Consider the following 12,777-nt stretch of genomic DNA (forward strand, 5'->3'; position numbering starts at 1 on the left):
TAAATCTGGTTTTTGCTGATCCCTTGCTGGGGATTTTTTCAGTGCTCTCAAGCCCTCGTTGGTAACAGGGTGAAGGAGCCCTGGCCCAGGCTCTGGCTCTGGGGGACACGGGGATGCTGCCAGGGGGTCCCTGTCCCCCTGTCCCACCCCCCACAGCCCCATCCCCCATCCCCGTGTCAGGCTCTGGGGTCGATCTCGTGGAACATCCTCCGGGGGAGGCTGCGGTGCCGGGGGCGGGGGGACCCGGGGGGACAGGGGACCCCGCTGTGCACGAGCAGCGTTGGACTTCTCTGGGGGAACTGGGAGGGGGGGCCGGGGTGGAGTGACCTCACACAGCCCCTGTGGTGTCACACACCCCTGTGATGTCACACAGCTGCCCGGTGATGTCACAACCCACTCTCTGTTGTCACAGAGCCACCCTCTATGATGGCAGGATCTGCTCTATTCCCTTATACCCTTCTCTATGATGTCACAGCCTGCCCTGGGATGTCACAACCCCCTCAGTGATGCCACAAAACCCTCCCTGTGATGTCATACTGCCACTCTGTAATGTCACAGCACACACTTTGACCTCACTGCCTGCTCTATGATGTCATACAGCCATGCCATGATGTCACAGCCTGCTCTGTGATGTCACACAGTCCCCTCTGTCATGCCATAGCTGCTTGATGACCTCACACAACACACTCTGTGATGTCATAGCCCAATCTGTGACCTCTCAAAACCCACTCTGTGCTGTCACACAGCCCCTCTCTGACATCACAGCTGCTCTGTGCCTCCGTGACACAGCCACAGAGGTGCTGCTGTGACACAGCCCCCTCTGGGACACCCCACAGCCCCTGCCAGTGCTGAGCCCCTGTGAGCTCTGTCTGCGCCCTGCTCGTGTCCCTGGGATGCCCTGGCAGTGCCCCAGCCCTGCTGGGCTGTGCACAGGAGCTGCTCCTGGCCAGAGCTGTCTCTCTGCAGCGCTGCCCTTGCCAGGAGCTGCCTCGGGGCCAGGAGCCCGGCCCAGCTCAGCAGCACAGACACAGCACCAGGACTTTAATGACCTCTGGGGCTTTGGTGCTGTTTGCATCAGACCCAGTCCCTTGAAGTGTGCTCAAAGAACTTCTCAAGAACTCAAAAAGTCGGATTCAAATTCCAAATTTCTTTAACTGTTAATGGGTTCCACTCAAGGACACAATTCATATCAAAGTGTCCCCAGGCCCCAGTTAGAGCAGAACCCTGGAGGCACTGATGACAGATGGGGACAAACAAGGCAAAGGTGTCTCTGGTGCTGAGCAAACCTGAATGTGTCTCAGGAATGCAAAGGGCCAAGGCTGAGCCCCAGCCCCAGGCAAGGCAGATCCTGTCCCTCCCTCCTTGCTCAGGGCTCTTCCCGGGATGGGCACTGCCATGTGGGGATGTGCCATGCCAAGGACAGGACCATGGGGTGGCCCCTGCCAGGCTGCTGAGCAGGGACAAGGAGGCCATGAGGCCCCAGGGCTGCAAGGGTCACTTGTCCCCTCGTGGCCTCAGGCCCAGGGCCAGCAGCCATGGCCAAAGGGCTGCACAGGTTGGCTCTGTCAGGGCCTTGCAGCTGCTGCACATCCCTGTGCCCTCTGCAGCCCAGGCTGTCCTGCGGTGTCCCTGCCCTGGCCTCTGTCCCTGCAGGCTGTCGTCATCCCCCGGCTGCCCCACCTCGCTGGCCCCTTCCTTGGCTGACAGCTCTGCCTCCTGCCTGCCCCTGCCTGGCCACACAAAGCCTTGGGCTGCTCCAGGCTCCTTCTGGGGACGTGTTGCACCACAGCCCTGACCTGGGAGGGAAATTCCTCTCCTCTTGTGTCCAGTCTAGGTGGGATGGCCCTGGCAGAAAGGTCTCCTTGGATTCCAGCAGATCCAGGCTCTGACCGAGGCGCTGTTCCCCTCTCTCTTCCAGCCCTTCAAGCCCTGAGTGAAAACAACAGCCCCTCCTGTAGAAGCACATTTGTTCAGGTGATGTTGGAGGGAAGAGCTGCAGAACTACTTTCATCTGCTGGTTCAGAAGAACCAGTGTCTCTTTAAGACCTGCAGATCCCTTGGAAGGTGAGACCACCTGGAGACCAGAGGAGACCAGCTGGAGCTCCAGGCACAGCTGATGACTGGCACAGCTAAGCCTGTGGGAAGCTCCCATAGCTCCTGCCTTCTCCCTCCCTGTTGACAGCTCCCTCCCTGCAGCCCTCAGACCCTGCCCATCCCCTTTCTTCCCTCCCAGCTCATCCCTTTGCTTCGCCTTCCATTAATGAACACTTTGGCTTCTTCGCTTTACCTGCATCTCTGTGGAGCTGAAGCGATGCAAATCCGGGGCCCTGGAACACACAGGCCCCTGCTGCCGTTCTCTTCCACACCGTGTTTTGTGCACACACTCAGAGGAACGAGGGCAGATCAGGCTGGGAAGGACCCTGTGCTGAAGGTCCAGTTCCACAACACTGTGGAGTTACAGATCTTGCTGAGCACCCTGGAGCCCCTGGATTTTGGAAGAGCCAAGGTGAGGATGCTCTGAACCCAGCTGTGAGGGATTCCATGGCAAGCATCCACGGAGGGCAAAGGAGCTTGGAATGCTGCAAGTTTTCAAGAATAGCTTCCTGAAAGCACAGCAGTGCTCCATCCCTGCACAGGATCAGGAAGAGGGCAGAACCAGAGACCATCTGGGCTTAACAGAGAGCTTTGGTGTGCCTAAGAGCAGCTGAAGCAGCAGCATGGTGCCCGAGACTCAGACATGTGACTGTGCCAGTGCCCGGAGCGCTGTCAGACAGTGCTGGGATCCTGGGTGTGGTTCTGGTCCCCAGAACCGAGGAATGGCAGCCCCAGCCTCAGACCCAGTCAGAAAGCCAACCAAGGGAGACCAGAGGGAGGGCACCCTTCCAGTTTCTCTTGGGCATGGCCGCAAAACAACCCCTGCTGCTTCTTCCTCCCGCTGTGTTTGGGCTGTGCTGGTGGCAGAGCCAGCCAGGTTGTGCTCTGCGTTCCAAAGCCTGTTGAGACCAGGCATGAAAAGTGCTGCATGCACAGTGGAGAGTCCTGGAAGGTGCTGGCAAGAGCGTCCTGCGGGAACAGGGCTCTGGGCTCTGGCTGGAACAGCCTGATTTTGCTGCAGTGACCGCAGGCAGGAGTTGAGGCAGGTGAAGAGGCAGCAGGCAGCTTGTGTTTGTAGAGGGCCTGGGGCTGCCCCTCTGAACCTCCACCTGGAAACACACTTGGGGGAATACGAGCTACAGCCGGAGTGCCTGTCCTGAAAGGACCTGAAGTCATTCAGCCTTGCCAGCTTTTCTTAAGAGTGTGTTGGTGTTCCCCAGGACAGCTACACATGTGGGGAAATGCCTTTGGAGGAAAGGGGCTTGCTTCTCAAGGAAAGTGCTTCCCAGGGAGCTCCCAGTAATGTGGGTGCAAGGGTCCTCCTTTGGCTCTCTGTGGTCCTTTCACTGCCTGAGGCCCATTGCACTTGGCAGAGGGGCAGGGCAAGGGAGAAGGCTGTGAAGAGCAGGTTTCGCATCCGCCTGGACCTGTGGAGACCAACCCAAGCACCTGCAGCATGGTGTGTTCCCCCCTTTGGACAGAGGCGTGAGCAGGAGCATCTCTGTCCAGCCGTGAGCCCCAAAGCTCTCTCTGAGAGCTGTGAATTAAAAGGCCTTTACACACACACTTTTCACATCTTCCCTGTCTGCCGTGTTTCAACTCTTGGCAATGTGCATGTGGCTCTTGCTTGGTGAAAGCTGCTGTGGCCCAGGGCCAGCACAGAGCTGGGCTGGGTGGGCCAGGCAGTGTGGAGAGTCTTGGCTGATCTTGGTGTGTCCCTGGCCTCAGAAAAGGCTGGGAAGGTTTGCCTCCCAAGGCGTCCTGCTCATTGGCTCTCCCTGTGCACCCTGGAGAGAACAAGGTAGGCATTTCTGGCAGCTGGGCATCAGCAGGCCTGAAAGTGGGGCTGTGTTGTGGAGCGAGCCCAGCTGAGATACCCTGAGAGCAGCCCAGTGCTCCTCGCTCCCCTGTGCTGACACGTGAGTGTTTGTCTGGTTTCGGGATGGCCCTGGCTGTGTGAGGGGTGCTACGTGGACACGAGACAGCCGGTCCTGTCCTGCTGGGTCCCAGCAGTGCCTCGCAGCAATCCTGCATCCACGTCAGGATGCTGGCCAAGAGACGTCCTGGAAGCTGAGGCAGCTGATTTTAAGCTTGTGCAGGTGCCTACAGGCCAAGGCCAATGCTGTTCCCTCAGGATACAGCAGTCCTGAGGGGTCTCCCTCATTCAAACAAATCGGCAGACAAATGCATTGTCAGCCAAAAGTCCTTTTATTGACCTGGCAGGTGGGCAAGGGTCTGCACCCACTGAAATATTTCTCCACCATGTATAAATTTCAGTGGGTTGATGTAGGAGTTGTATCAAAATCACCATCCATCTTTACACTGCTGAGGTGATTCCATAGGCAGGCGGTTGGAAATACATTGTGTCAGGTTCCCATACTTGAAGCTGATGTCCAGGCCCTGGCCAGGAGCGGTCTCGATGCCCCAAAGCAGCACAAAGTCTTCGTCACGGCTTCCCTGCACAGGGCTGATTCCACACTTGCCCTTAGTTCTTCTGGTAGACTGTGTCTAAAGCTTTTTGTCAGGTCACTCTCATGTCAAGTTAGGCCTGCCAGGTTTTTGTTATGCTAACTGGTGCTAAGTACTTAGGCATGTCTGTGCTAATTACTTGTTTACTCATGTGAATTGCTTGTGCTTACTTATGTCAAACCAAGGCCTTGTTCCATCCCCAAAGGTGCCTGAGGCCACCCGCTCCTTGTGGCACCAGTTGCTTTCCTGTGGAATGTTCTACCTCCCCAGGGTAAAGAGGGAGCTGCAGATAGAGCTTGCCAGGCTGCTCTCCATCCTTTCCCAGCACTCCTGGTGAAGTGGAGAAGTCCGAGCTGAGCGCAAAGGTGCAAATGGAACAGCCGTGCACAGGAAGGCTCGGTGGGAAGGATGATCCAGGATCCATAGGCCTGGCAGCCTGAGCGTGCTCCAGGGGAAGGCCTTGGAGCAGATCCTCCTGAGTGCCATCCCACGGCACCTGCAGGGAACCAGGGCGTTTGCTGGAGGGTGGGAAAGCTCTGCGGAGGGATGGGGACAGCTGGGGCTCCTGGCAGAGTGTTGAGGGCTTCTGTGCGGGAGTTTGGGGGGCTTGGTGCTGGTGGGGTGTTGGAGAAGGAGTTGTCTGGAAAGTGAGAGGTCTAGGCTGGAATTTGAGTCAGTTTGAAGGCAGCATCTGTGCTTTGGCACAGCTTTGGTTACGGAGGCCAGAAGGAATATCTGTGACTTTTCCTCTTCATGGTCCTGATTCTCCTGCAGGGAACAAGAGGGGAGAGCTGTACTTTACTGGCCACTCAGATCTCTGTACCAGGGGGAGGATTAGCCCTTTTGCCATCTACTCATTTCTTTGGGCTACTTTTCTACCACTGAGTGGACTTTGATTTCTTGAGAGCTTTTATTTCTTTAGAGAATTAGGATATGATCATCCATTCATAGAAAACCAAAGAATGGCCCTTGTTTTTTTCCTTTTTTTGTGTAGTGTTATGTTTTGTAAAGTGACCCTCAGTGGATGAGGTTAAGGCAAATGAGTTGCTGCTTTGAGATTGGAAGCAAAATTCCAACTCTTCACCTCCTCAGGCCATCCCAATTAGTTTGGGAAGTTTGCAACTTTCTGGAACTACTTGAGTCGAGCAATGGGAAGTAAAGCTTTCCTGAATTGAGGATTCTTACTTGCCAGACTCTTCTGTGCCTTCACCACTAAGGTGTTTTTGTGCTGAAGGCAATAACTGCAATGAGAAAATAATTTCAGCATGGTGTAAGAGCTTCTGACAGAGACCAAGTGTTGCCAGCAGTTGCTCCAGGTGCTCCTGCCAACAGCCCCTGTAGGACAGAGCACAGCCCCCAGTGCACGTGGGCTTTGGCTCCCTCTGGCACAGGAGCCCCCCATGGGCACAGGTCTCTGGGGCAGGAGACGGGCACCGGTGCTGCCAGGGCTCGGGGGGTGGCAGGTCTGCTTGGGCAGGGACTGTGCCACACCTGCTGATGTCAGCGTTCCCCGGGCCCCAGGGGTCAGGGCAGCATTCGTGCCCTGGCCCACACGTTCCTTGTCTGTGTCACACCTGCGGGTTTAGGATGGCCACCAGCCGGGACGTGTCCCAAGGAGGCCGTGCCAGCTTCTGTGAAGGCCCCGTGCCCTTCCCAGCACGGCTGCATCGGCAGCCCTGGGGGCTCCTTCTGCTGCCCTGAGCCTGCAGAGCAGGGCAGCGTTTGCTGATGGTTTCAGCCATTCCTAAAGATCCTGTTGGGCTGTCTTAGACACTTGGGGTGAGGGATTCCTTCCAACCTGAGCCACTTTGGGTGGGCTGGGGGCGGCCCCAGGGCAGCGGGCAGTGTGTGCAGGGGTCCTTTGTGACACGGTGCAGCACGGTCACCATGGCATGGAACGGGACAGCGTGTCCAAGGGCCCTTTGTGACACGGGGTGACATAGGAGCTGGCGGTGACAAGACCACGCCACAGTGCTCGGAGCACGCGACGGGACAGGACGGGACAGAGCGGTGCCATGAGGAGCCCCCGCACAGCGCACTCGTTCGTGTCTGACCCGGAGCCTTTCTGAGGCGTTATTCCTGCAGCTGACCTCGAGGCCTGACCACAGGACTTGGTGACCCGTGGCCTTCCCGAGGCTGCTCTCCTGCAGGTGTCCTCGAGGGCAGACCGTGGGCCTTGGTGCCCTGGAGGCATCTCCCATCCCTGCCACCGGTGCCCCCGAGGCCAGACCATAATCCTCGACAGGAGTCTCCTGTCCTTGTGGCAGGAGCCCTCAAGACCAGAGTGCAGGACTTGCTGTCCTGTCGCCTTCCTGAGGCTTCTCTCTTGAAGATGCCTTCCAGGCACGACTGCAGGCCTTGCTGACTCGGAGCTTTTCCGAGGCATCTCTCCTGCAAGTTGTCACAAATCCGATCACTGAAATGGAGCAGAGACCCACGAGAGTGCCCAAGCTGGCCTGGGTGGAGGAGAGGAAGAAGGCCCTGGAGCTGGCCCAGCAGAGGAGACTGAAGAGGTGGTGCAGTTCAAGCCTCAGCAGGAGAGTGAGTTGCAGAGCTGGGCTGCTGGGCTGGTGGCTGCAGCCAGCTTGGCCACATCCCATCCCATGGCATCCCATGGTATCCCATGGCATCCCATCCAATCCCAGCCCATCCCAGCCCATCCCCTGGGCACTTGCCCATGGACAGGACTAAAGAGGGGCTGGGCAGACACCCCACAGTGCCCGTGCTCCATCCCCTGGGGCATCCCAGGGCTGTCCCTGCGTGGGGAGCGCAGGGCTGGGCTGTGTTCTCCGGCCTCTCCCGCAGCCCCTCAGCTCAGGCTGCGCTCGCTCTTTGCCAGGTGCAGCCGTGCAGCGCACACAAGAGCAGGAACGCACCCGTGGCCTCTTCCACAGAACAGCGCAGGTACCTGCAGCCATCCCCAGCTGGGCTGGGCCTGCTGTCACCGCTCAGCCGAGCACTGCGCTTGGAGCATTCCGTGGAACATCCCTGGCTTCCTGCCCTTCTCCTACAGCTGGTTTGCAAATTCATCAAGAGGATTCGGGAGGAAGAGACCAGCACCATGGGCACAGGGCTCAGAGCATATTCGCACATCTTCAAAACCAAGACCTGTGCTGCCCTGCTGTATATGCTCGTAGAGGAGGGGTTTTCCAATCCAAAGCAAGTAAGCAGCCTGTGGCCAGGATTTCATCCTCCCAGGATTGCTTGGCCTCCCAAGCCATGCCTACTGGTCACTGGAAGCCTTTGAGGCCATGGCCGTGTGGTGGCAAGGAAAGCACTTCTCTGGGGAAGCTGGGGACATTCCTCCCTCTGGCAGCTTTCCAAGTCTCCCCTGCCTTCTCCAGGTGCCTGCCATGGTGAGGTACATCCACCAGTGGCTCATGGGCAGTCAGTTTGCTGAGCACAGGCTGAACAGGGCCCTGCTGGATCCCACCAACGAACAGCCTGCTGATGTACTAAAGTGTCCTGGTTTTGGGCAAATTTGGGAGAAAACCTTCAGAAGGAGCCCCCAGAAAGCAAACCCACACAGCACTTGCTCACCTGGCTTGGGAAGAATTTCCTCAGAGAGTAGTGGAAACAACCTGTTTATTGAGCAGGCAAAGCACTCCCCAGGACAAAAAATGAACAACACCAGATGACAAAAAGTCTTTCTACGGTCTGAAGAGGTGACAAATTCAGAAGGTCTCTCCTGGGAGTGGTTGCCTAGTTATCGGTCTCCGGTGCTGGAGATGGCTGCTGCAGGTCACAAAATGCAGGCTCTCGGTGTGTCTTGGTGTTTCCCAGGTCCCAATCATGAGCAGGTTCAAATGGTATTCAGGAAAGGGAAAGAAAAAAAACAGTCCAGGGAAAAAATTGGATTGCCTAGCTAAACTAACTAATAAGCAAAAGCAAGGGCAAAAGCAAAAAGCAGGAGCAAGAGCAAAGTGAAAGCAAGCAAGCCAGCAAGCAAGCAAAAAAGCCAGCAAGCCCTAGCCTCTCCTAGACACAGACTTTGGGGAGAGGTGAGCCAGCTGATAACAAGACAAAACAAACCTTCACTTTTCGGAGCCAGTCCCGAAAGCACAGAACATAACATCAAGCATAAACAGAACACACAATTGGGGATGCAAGCACCATAATGTCACCCTAGGACATTCCACCCCTTATCTCCGAATCGTCAACATAACTACCAAACATCATGTAAAAACTTCATCAGGTAAAAACTTTCATCTTTCACTTACTCAGACACATTTCCTTCCATCTCACTTGCTCAAACCTTTGACACACATTTCCTTCTGTCTCATGTCTGTGTGGTTTAATGCAAAGACAGTGGCAGTAACATCCAACAAACAGTGATATTTGCATATGAGGCTCACCCGACAATCAGATCTCCCTGAGGTACACATTGAGTTCTTCCATATTTCTGCATTATTCACCATGTACAACCTGGTCCCTGAGCAAAGACAATCCCACCAATGGGTTTGTCTGTACTCGAGGCAGAGTTGATCCACACTGTCTTCCCTAACAAACCTCTGATATGTGCCACTGGGATTTTATCTACCTGGATCGGAACAGCATATAAAAAGGAGCAGTTCCAAACATATGGCACATGATGCCAATCAGCCTTCTGATGAGCCTGTGACATTTCTTACTCAACAGTGACACTGCAGTGCTGGCCACCAGGCCGGCTTGCCAAGGGAGGCTTCTGGCCATGCCCTGCAAGCAGCTGCTGCTGCCAAAGCGCCTTTGGTGCCTCAGGCTCTCCCTGGCACAGCTCCCAGCACGGCACTCTGTCCTCGTGCCCGAGGCCTTCCCTGTGCTGGGGCTGGCCTGGGGCTTTTCCTGCAGCGGGACCTGCCCTGCTCCTGGCACAGGAAAGGCAGTTCCTGCTGGAGCAGGAGGCTCTGCCTACAATGGGCTCAAACCACTCCAGCAAGGCCCTGGTGACGTCAAAATTGCTTCCTAGAGCAGAATAGTCTATAATTGGTATAGCTCCTATGTTGAGGAGTAAATAACTATTTTTTAAATTTTATTCTGTGTTGTAAATAGACCGTTTTATCTAATAATGATCAGAATCAATCATAGCTGTATTTATACAGAATTATCTGGTATTCCATCGTTTATCTTTTGGGACAAATTGCATTAAGGTTCAATTCCACCTGTCCAATCTGCAGGGTCGGGATGGGATCCACTAGCTGCCAGTCTCTTCTTTTAGAAGGAATTCTAGAAGTCTAGGGGTCCTGCAGGGGTTTGAGGATCTATGTTGGCTGTTGGGGGACATTTCTCCATCTCATGACTCAGCAGGAGTTTCTCCAGTAAGGAAATAAAGCTTTTGCCTGAAGCTCCCACTCTGCCCATGACAGGAACCCCTGTGAGTGCCCGTAACATCCTGGCTCTTTGGCAGCCTGGGGACTCCTGGGATGTCACTGTGGAGCCCCGGTGAGTGCCTGTGACAGATCGGTGCCTTTGCAGCCCAAGGTCCCCTGGGATGTCACCATGGGATGGCTGTGACTGCCTCTGACCACACGTCTCTTTACCATCCCCAGAAACCCCTGGGAGGTCTCCATGGAGCCCCTGTCTCTGCCTGTGACATTCCAGCTCTTGAGCAGCCTGGAGGCTCTTGGAAAGTCCCCATGGAACCCTTCTGAGTGCCTGTGACAAATCTGATCCTTAGCAGGCAAACATCACCAGGAAGCCCTGTTGCTGTGGTCAGTTTCCCTGGCAACCATCACCACCCCCTGTTGCTATACTCTATTTCCATGGTAACCATCACCAGCCCCTGTTGCTATGGTCAGTCCCTGGGCAGCTCCATGGAGACCCCATGCCAGGGGTGGTTGCCATGGACACCAGCTCAGGCCTGGAGCCCGAGCCCGTTGCCATGGAACCATTGGCAGTCCCATCCCCAGGGCCATGGGATCCCAGAACCACAGAACTGGCTGAGCTGGGAGGGACCCATCAGGATCCTCGAGTCCAACTGCTGGCCCTGCACAGGACACCCCAACAATGCCAGCCTGGGCCTGGCAGTGGTGTCCAAACGCTGCTGGAGCTCAGAGAGCCCTGGAGCTGTGACCCTTCCCTGGGGAGCCTGGGCAGTGCCCCAGCAGCCTCTGGCCAAAAACCTTTTCCTGAGATCCAACCTCAGCCTGCCCCGTCTCAGCTGCAGCCACTCCCTCCACTCCTGTCCCTGGGCACCAGAGTGAAGAGGTTCCCACAGCCCCAGCCAGGGACCCGCTCCCAAGGCTGTTGCCATGGCCACCAGGGCTGGGACCAGCTGGGATGCTCGGCTTCCAAGGGCTGGGGTTCAGGAATGGGATTCCCCAATTTCCTGTTCCTGCTAAAACCGCACTGCCCCTCGCTGCCCTCCCGCCTCCCATGGAAAGCACAAAAGGCAAAGATCCTGGGCTGGGAGGAGAACAATTTACTGGGAACAGCAACGAGACAAGGAACAAACAGGACCAGAAACAATATTGATAACAGAAGGGATAAGAAAAACTATTTAAAGGAAAAACTACATCACAACTGACTGGCTCTTCCTGGCCATGTGTTTCCTTTTGTCTGGAAAGGACACCCTTCTCCTCGGGGACACAAAGAGAGAGAGAGTCCCTTTCCTGCCCCTGGCAATGACCTGAGGTGGGAGTGAATGTAATGACAGGGCCATGGCCAGACCCTCATGTTCTTTGATCCCACACCATGTCATTGGCAGGGGCAGGAAAAGGGAAAGATCTCTTCCCAGCATGCATCACAGGGAACATGGATCACCAGAGCTCTTCCCAACATGGGTTCTCCCATGGGGGATGGAGCTGGAGCAGTGCACAAAGCTCTTCCTGGAGCTAGGGCATTTGCAGGGCTTCCCTTGTTGGTGTCTCCGTTGGTGTCTGGTCAAGTGAGAGCTCCTGGAGAAGCTCTTCCCACACTGGGGACACATGTAGGGCCTCTCCCTGGTGTGGATGTGCTGGTGCCTGATGAGGTGGGAGTTTTGCTTGAAGCCCTTCCTGCAGTGGGGGCAGCGGAAGGGCCTCTCCCCGGTGTGAATCCGCTGGTGCTTGAGAAGAATGGATCTGGTCTGAAAGCTCTTCTGACAGTTGGGACATTCGTAGGGCCTCTCCCCAGTGTGGATCATTTGGTGGATGATCAGTTGGGACTTCTGGCTGAAGCCCTTCCCACATTCCCCACATTTGTATGGCCTCTCCCCAGTGTGGATCCTCTGGTGGCGGATCAAGTGGGACCTTCGGCTGAAACTCTTCCCACATTCCCCACAATCGTAGGGCCTCTCCCCAGTGTGGATGCGTTGGTGGATGATGAGGTTGGATCTGTAGCTGAAGCCCTTCCCACACTCCCCACACTCATACGGCCATTCCCCGGTGTGGATCATCTGGTGGCAGATCAGGTGGCAGCTCTGCCTGAAGCTCTTCCCACACTGCAAGCACTTGTAGGGCTTCTCCCCATCATGAAGCTGCTGATGGCCCACCAGCTCCGAGCTCTGGCAGGAGCTCTGCCCACCTTCCTGGCACAGGGTGGGTCTTTCCTCCTCAGAGCACCCTGAGCTGGGTTTCCAGCTCCTCCTCCTGTGGGATCTCCTGGGCTTTTCCTCCCCGTTGGATTCCTGCGCCATGGAGCCGCTCAAAGCAGCCTCTGACACGAGGTTCTGCCATGGGGATTTGTCCTTCCTGGTCTCCATCTTCAGCTCCTTGTCTGGGGGAGGAAGGACAAGGAGAGGTTGGGATTTGCCTCTGTGCCCTAGGGAAGGGGAAGGATATCCCCCCAGTGCATCCCTGGCAGGACTGCGTTGGCAGCGAGGTTGTCCTGTAGTTGGGGGCCGTGCTGGGCTGAGAGATGGAGCAGGAGAGAGGGGGAAAGGGGCAGTGACTTCCTCCTCACCTGCCTGGGTTTCCAGGGGCTCCTTCCCCTTCCTCGCAGCCTTCTCCTCCATTTCACAATGGTTTGGAGAAGGAAAATTCTGTTTTGGGAGGAAAACAAGGGATGAGCACATTGAGCCTTGTACTGGTTTGAAGGCAAACCAGGAGGAGAGTCTAAGCCAGAATTACAATTTAATAAAAAAAAATCAATATCAAGGCAATGATACAGAAACACTGGCTTAATCTGACAGAGTCAGGATTTAACCTGACACCCCGTTGGTCAGGGTGGTGGTAGCAGTCTGATGAAATGGAGGCTCCAGCCCTGTTGGAGTGATGATCGTGATTCTGTCAAAGCAGTGATCCTGCAGAAGGGATCACC

The 12,777-nt window shown here is 55.9% G+C and overlaps 1 protein-coding gene and 1 long non-coding RNA gene across 2 annotated transcripts in view; one reads left to right on the forward strand and one right to left on the reverse strand.

The window, feature by feature from the left end:
- Window positions 1–12,777, reverse strand: part of LOC137466879 (uncharacterized) — a 285,911-nt gene that overhangs the window by 158,894 nt on the left and 114,240 nt on the right. The gene's annotated exons all lie outside the window — the stretch shown is intronic.
- LOC137466885 (uncharacterized) lies at window positions 7,391–8,005 on the forward strand. Its single transcript, XR_010995323.1, has 3 exons — window positions 7,391–7,467; window positions 7,577–7,726; window positions 7,908–8,005. It is a non-coding gene; the product is annotated as an uncharacterized lncRNA (long non-coding RNA).

The sequence above is a fragment of the Anomalospiza imberbis genome, unplaced genomic scaffold (genome assembly GCF_031753505.1).
Source record: "Anomalospiza imberbis isolate Cuckoo-Finch-1a 21T00152 unplaced genomic scaffold, ASM3175350v1 scaffold_46, whole genome shotgun sequence".
Classification (NCBI taxonomy): Eukaryota; Metazoa; Chordata; class Aves; order Passeriformes; family Viduidae; genus Anomalospiza; species Anomalospiza imberbis.